The 5,151-nt window shown below is 37.4% G+C and overlaps 1 long non-coding RNA gene and 1 other non-coding gene across 2 annotated transcripts; both read left to right on the top strand.

The window, feature by feature from the left end:
• Nucleotides 1–6: 6 nt before the first annotated feature.
• Nucleotides 7–4,250, top strand: LOC110838257 (uncharacterized). Its single transcript, XR_015533154.1, has 2 exons — nt 7–3,106; nt 4,144–4,250. It is a non-coding gene; the product is annotated as an uncharacterized LOC110838257 (long non-coding RNA).
• A 428-nt stretch (nt 4,251–4,678) lies between these two features.
• LOC147870812 (U5 spliceosomal RNA) lies at nt 4,679–4,792 on the top strand. The gene has a single exon (XR_015533155.1). It is a non-coding gene; the product is annotated as a U5 spliceosomal RNA (small nuclear RNA).
• Nucleotides 4,793–5,151: the final 359 nt, after the last annotated feature.

Here is a 5,151-nt window from a genome sequence, read left to right as displayed (position 1 = left end):
GCATATGATTATCATGTTGAAGGGGTCCCGGGATCTTAATAAACATTGTGACCACAATCCGAAATTGTTGTGTAGACACGCTGTCAATTCAGTAATCAGCGTGCACTAAAACGCATATCGTAAAACTGTTTATTGACGTAATGTCAGATATAAAGGTATTGTTTTGTGGAATGGCCTCTGTGGTAAGTTGCATTCTTTATTCTGTTCTGTTTCTGCTTGTTAAAGTTGTTTCATAGAGATTGCTGCTGGTGTGTCATGGAGAGATGTTTCCTCAAGGTAAGGCATTTTGGTGCGCTCTCCTTTACTTAGTGGGGAATCCCCACGTCCACAGTACAGAGTGTCTAAGTATTTGTGACCAGGTTGGTGGCCTCAGCACTCTGCCAGTTTCTCATAGTAACTAGCTCCTTAGCACCTACAGTCATCATTCCATCACTTCTGCATGATGTTCTGGCAGATGCATTTCTCTCCTAATCTTCTGTGAGCGTGGAAATGAGCCTTTGTAGAAACAAATTTCTTGACTAGCTGAATATCAAAGTATTCAGAGAAGGTTTTGCGTCATGGACGTGTTTAATTCGCCATTTTGCAAGCAGGACGTGATCAAGATATTTCCTCATCAGCACAAATCTAAGGTTGCCAAGGAGACAAATATTACCAATTTAATGACTCAAGCCTCAACTTCGGCGCTTGTTTCCACACATTTGCTCGACATTTTTTAGAGCGGGTTACCTTGGCATCTCACTAATTGTTGAATACCTATGTACGCGCATCTAATTATAGGGCTGATACTAACCAAATGTAACACAGACGTAATTAGCTATAAGAAGATGAAAGGGGTTTGGTAAGCATTTTGTAGTTATTGCAAACCTTTTTATACATTTTCAAGATTTCCATCACCAACTGTTTTGATATGGGCGACAGGAAGTCTTTATCTTGTCCACTGAAGACAAGTTTATTGTTTCGTCTTCAATTACATGCACAGCTGCAAATGGCCCGCTGAGGTCAGCACGCCCGGACTTTGAAGGGTCAGAGAAGGTTGTCAACACTGCATCTTTCAAATTACACGACATATTATTTGCAAATGATATCTTATGACGCCAACTAATTGACTATATGGCTTACCGAACCCGAAGGTTCATCACCGAATTAACCAAAGCCCTGTCCTGGGCCAACAAAATCCAGGCTCCTTCAACTTCTGTCTCCCATAGATCCCGCCTGACATTATCCTCCCATCTACGTCTAGGTCTACCCAGCGGTCTCTTCCCTTCGGGTATCCCAACCAGTACCCGGTGCACACCTCTTGTCTCATCCATGTGCGCTACATGCCCCGCCCATCTCATTCTTCTCGACTTAATCACCCTGACAATATTGGGGGAGGAATATAAATTTTGAAGTTCATTATGCAGTTTTCTCCAGACCCCATCGTCTGCTCTCCTAGGCCCAAATATCCTCCCTTAGAGTGAGAGACCACGTTTTGAACCGATGCAAGACAACTGGCAGAATTATTGTTTCGTATATTATAATCTTCAGGTTCTTAGAAATCAGTCGTGAAGACAAAATATTTTGAACTGAGCAGTAGCAGGCATTTTCGGAATTTAGCCTCCCCCTAATTCCGTCGTGAATAAATTTTGATTTGTTATTGTTGTTTCATTGTTCCGTAAACCCGCGTACTATATAGTAACAGTATCAGAACTTTAACCTGATTTTCGACCACTTTCAAGGTCACTGACAATTTATTCTGGCCGATTAAACGCACGACGTCGCTTTCATTGCTATCGTAAACCACGTGCACTCTTAGCTTCGTGTTGTTGATGATGTGTCCGTGCTATGAATGCTTTTACGAAATCTTGTGACGTATTCGAGTATGGTGACCAAAGAACGTAGAAGCGAAAATCAAGGTAATGCATCGTGGAGATGTACTTTGTATGTCGACTGTTGAACGTTTGAATACAGTCTCGCGAATAATGGTATACGTTGTAAGTGTGCTCGTAGATGTGGAAATGGAGTGCTGACAAGAGTAGGTTTTCTCTCTGCGTTTCTGATAATGTCATCTCTGGTCGCGACGACGATGGCGCCATCATTCTACTTCGTGTGTTTGGGATTGTTTGACTAAGATATTTTGTTGTGACTTCTGCTTCTGTTTTGTAGCGTGATTATTAATCTTTTCTGTATTTGTTAAGAAATATTGAAATAATTTGCTAAGAGCTTAATATTTTTTATTACATTATCATTTATCTTTATTAATGAGGTCAATATTTCTGTAGAATGTTTCCCTGATTTATTTCTTTCATGTTTTCCAGACTGCTTTTATTTTGTTTTTTTGCTCGAGGCTGTTTAGTCTGGTTGTCACATTTAATCTGATTTAGACCTCGAGAAAGTAAGTATCTTATAATATTTCGTGCAGTGAATTTTCATTACTTGGTTGTTCCACTATTGACAAATTAGGTAATCTTTTTTTATCTTTGTGATCCAGTCATTCTTTTCAGATATTTTATCACTGTTTTGGTGGTGAAACTTGCTTATACATTTTTAAGAGATTATTTAGGAATGTGTTGAATTTTGAATCTACATCAAGGCTGTTTAATACTGAGTGCCAATTTTCATTCGATGTGTTATACATTCTTTAATAGTGTCTTCATTTCTGAGTCTGATTGATATTCTGTACTTATGATAACTGGAGATCGACTTTTTTATTATTAATATTACTAGGAGTCATACATCGTGATCAGATGGAGTAATTTTGGATTCTTATGGGGAAATTAACTATTGCCATGACATTGGAAGATGCTAGTCGATCATTTTACACATTTTTATGGTGACTTTCAATAAGATAATTTGTATTGATGATAATGGGACCACAGTTGACGATGTTGTGCTGTAGGTTTAAAAAGATAATTTATAATGCTTTGTAACTTGTTTAGGAAAGTCAGCATTGCCAGTGGGGGCTCTATGTATAGCTAGGACATATATGTTGGAATGTTTAGATTCCAATTGCACAATGCAGCATCTATTTCTTGTTATTTTAGTGACACAATGCATTTATCTAATTAAATTTTAGGTTCTTTTTGGCAATAATACTTGCACCTTCTTTTACCATATTTCATCTAGAGTAAGTACCTCCAAAAGTAACATTTTCAAGTTTACCTCTGGTGTTGTGTTAAACACAGATTAGGGTGTGTACTTATTATTAATGGACACTGATAGTTGATCAGTTTTGTTTGAAAGTCCTCTTATGTTATGATGGTGCACCACAGAATTGTTATCTTGATTGTATTCTGAATTTAGAACTGGTTTATTAGCATTGATGTAGACATCTTTCAGGTATTTGGTGACAGATTTGGGCTTAAGCCTAAAAGAAGGGTTAGATCTTACATCAGTGATTACAGGTATCCAGTTTGCACCTAATCTAATTAGCAGTGAGTTCACAAGCTTCTACTTGCCTTCTGAATTAAGTTGTAATCCGTGTCTGGTATGATCATTCCTATTTCAGGATGAATTGTCAGTTAATCCAATATGTGATTTGTCTGCATTGCAAAGGGCACACTCAAGTAGAATATTTCCACTCCCCACCAACTTGTCTATATTGGGCTTGTCATGGTTGCAAAAGGAAAGTACTAGAAATCTGGTGACTTTGTAGGTTATGATTGCGTAATGTCATGAAAGAGAAATTTATGGGTTTTTACTTGTTCAATAAGCTCCTGATTATGAGTGTTTGGAATATTCATGCATTACTTCTTTTTTAAATAAGCACAGGTGAAATAGGCCTTCAACATCTTACTTGCCTGTGGGGTGGGGCTGGGGGTTCTAAAGAAGATGGATGAAAATCATAATAAAATTCAAGTGACAGTAAAACAAAGGCTTCGTGTACTTAGGAAATTTGAGAACAAAGAATGGGCAACAGAATTTATAATAAAAGTATGTGATAGGGATTGAGTGATTCCATCCTTGAAAGAACACCATATACCTTGCTGACCTACTGATGGCGTATTTTGGGCATAGTTTTCTGGGAGTCCAGTAACACTGGTTTGATTATGGGGTAAACTTTCTCCAGAGCTAGTAAGAAATCAGGAAATCAGAAGTTCATGTCATGGTGTGTGCTATGAGAAGTTTTGAAAAGATTGACAGTGAACTGAAAAATGGCTTCAGAGTGGTGCGTGTGAAGTGGACTTCCGGCACATGACAGACGGACATTGTAAGAGCTGCCGTGAGACAAATGACAGTGAAGTTCATGCTGTCATGAGGGAGAGTCTAAAGAGATTTCAGAACAAGTGAGCATTACAAACTGTTTCGTAAAAAAGGTCTGTTGTGTAAGAAACGTTAAGCAGTTTGTGAAGTTCTGTGAATGCACCAAACAAAATAGTTTGGATTAACTCTCTTTTTTTATTATCTATGCATCTTCTACCCTTCATTAGCCCTGATAATCAATACAACAGGTGGGAAAGGGAAATTCTTGAAATCTCTTAACTTTTTTGGTTATGGTTGTAAAAGAAAAGTTGTTTAACTGTGATGTCTTCGTTATTATTGTATAAAATATGAAAGACATTTTCTTGAAATCAGTTTGGCTATTATTCTGTAATTCATACTCATGTAATTCGTATTTGTTTCAACGTAAATAATTACACGTTTCCCCAGCGCGTGGGGTTTTATCTAATTTTTTTTCTACATTATTTAGCTTATTTAAAAACTCTGGTTTCCCTACAATAGGCATAAATCTTTTGCCTTTTACTAAAGTTTTCTGTTGAGGGGAACATATGATTCATACTGTTTCATTCTTACATTTGAATTACTGGTTGATTTTTTTAACTTTGTTGTATTGAGAATGTCAGAACAAAAATGTCTACTCTGCAGTTATGAGATCTAACGTAATATTAATCTCAAACACTACCGTGTACTTATCAATTCACTGTTACAAATTCCATTGCTCATCTTAAATCCTAGATGAAAACTTCTTGTATGTTCTTTCTACATGCTGTATGTTCACAGGTGTGGGGTATGGAGTGTCATCGGAGGAAGCAAAAGAAGCAGCTGCTAGATCAGTTTCGGACAGGATCTTAGTTGCTTCCGAAGAGTAAGTGTTCATCATTACTTCACTCTGATGTACAGAGAATATTTCTTTCAGCACAGGGAACCTGTAAAAGTATGAAAGTAAACCAC

The sequence above is a fragment of the Zootermopsis nevadensis genome, unplaced genomic scaffold, assembly GCF_977971745.1.
Source record: "Zootermopsis nevadensis isolate Lab colony 2312 unplaced genomic scaffold, Znev_1.0 Znev_ptg000195l, whole genome shotgun sequence".
NCBI classification, from domain to species: Eukaryota; Metazoa; Arthropoda; class Insecta; order Blattodea; family Termopsidae; genus Zootermopsis; species Zootermopsis nevadensis.
The sequence above is the reverse complement of the archived record's forward strand: the minus strand, read 5'-3'. Positions and strand labels throughout refer to the sequence as shown.